General features: G+C 34.0%; 1 pseudogene; it reads right to left on the reverse strand.

Moving 5' to 3' along the window:
- Nucleotides 1-957: 957 nt before the first annotated feature.
- On the reverse strand, nt 958-1,076 carry LOC111730157 (annotated as a pseudogene).
- Nucleotides 1,077-1,396: the final 320 nt, after the last annotated feature.

Here is a 1,396-nt window from a genome sequence, read left to right on the forward strand (position 1 = left end):
CCCAATAAGTCCAGTACCCATATGACACTATATGTAGTTATTAGAATATTATTAACTCTATTCCTTATTCTATACTGTACATTCCCATGACTACCTTGTAATTACTAATTTGTACTTCTTAATTCCTTCTTGTTTTTCACCTATCCCCATAATCTCCCTTCCATCTGGCAACTATCAAATTTTGCTGTATCTATGAATTTATTTCTGTATTGTTTATGTTGTTCTTTAGATTCCACATGTAAGTGAAAGCTATGACATTTGTCTTTCTCTATCTGACTTAATCTTCTCAGCACAATACCCACTAGGCGGCGCATCTATGTTGTTGCAGATGGCAGTATTTTATTATTTTATATGGCTGAGTAATACTCTATTATATATATATACCACCTCTTCTTTATCCATTTATTTATTGATGGACACCCAGGTTGACTCCATATCTTGACTATTATAAATAGTGCTGCAATGAACATATGGATGCACATGTCTCTTCAAATTAGTGTTTTGGGGTTTTTTGAAAAACAACCCCAGAAGTGAAATTACTGGGTCATTCTCGGTTTCTTATTATAGCCTTTGTTTTAAAGTTTGTTTTGTCTGGTATAAGTAAGTATTGCTACCCCGGCTTTTTGTTTGTTTGTTTTCATTTGCATGAAATAGCTTTTTCCATCCCTTTACTTTCAGTCTGTGTGTATCTTTATATCTGAAGTCAGTCTCTTACAGGCAGCATATGTAAGGGTCTTGTTCACTTATCCATTCAGCTACCCTATGTCTTTTAATTGGAGTATTTAATTGATTTACATTTAAAGTAATTGTTGATAAATATGTAGAAATTACCTTTTTATTATTCATATTTTTTATCTTATTTTTTCTTTTTTTTTTTTAAGCAAGGCAACCCTTGGTTGACCTCACAGATTGGAAAGACCTTGTCAGCTTACAATCCCTTATTTTTTTTATTTTTTATGCCTACAGCATCTGATCTTCCTAGGTGGTCTCCCATCCAAGTACTAACCAGGCCTGATCCTGCTTAGCTTCCAAGATCAGATGGGATCTGGGTTGTTCAGGGTGGCAAGGCCGTAGACTAATTTTTTCTTCTTAAAGAAGTCCTGTTAACTTTTCCTATACTACTGGCTTGGTGATGATGATCTTTAGTTTTGTCACATCCCGGAAACTCTATTTCACCTTCCATTTTAATTGATAGTTTTGCTAGGTAAAGTATTCTTGGTTGTAGGTTCTCATTTTTCATTACTTTGAATATTTTTTGCCAATTCCTTCTGGCCTACAAAGTTTCTGTTGAAAAATCAACTAACATTCTTATGGGAGCTCCCTTGTAAGTAAATAGCTGCCTTTCTCTTGCTGTTTTTAAGATTCTCTCTTTGTCTTTAACCTTGGCATTTTAAGT

Source organism: Pteropus vampyrus, unplaced genomic scaffold, assembly GCF_000151845.1.
Source record: "Pteropus vampyrus isolate Shadow unplaced genomic scaffold, Pvam_2.0 Scaffold302, whole genome shotgun sequence".
NCBI classification, from domain to species: domain Eukaryota; kingdom Metazoa; phylum Chordata; class Mammalia; order Chiroptera; family Pteropodidae; genus Pteropus; species Pteropus vampyrus.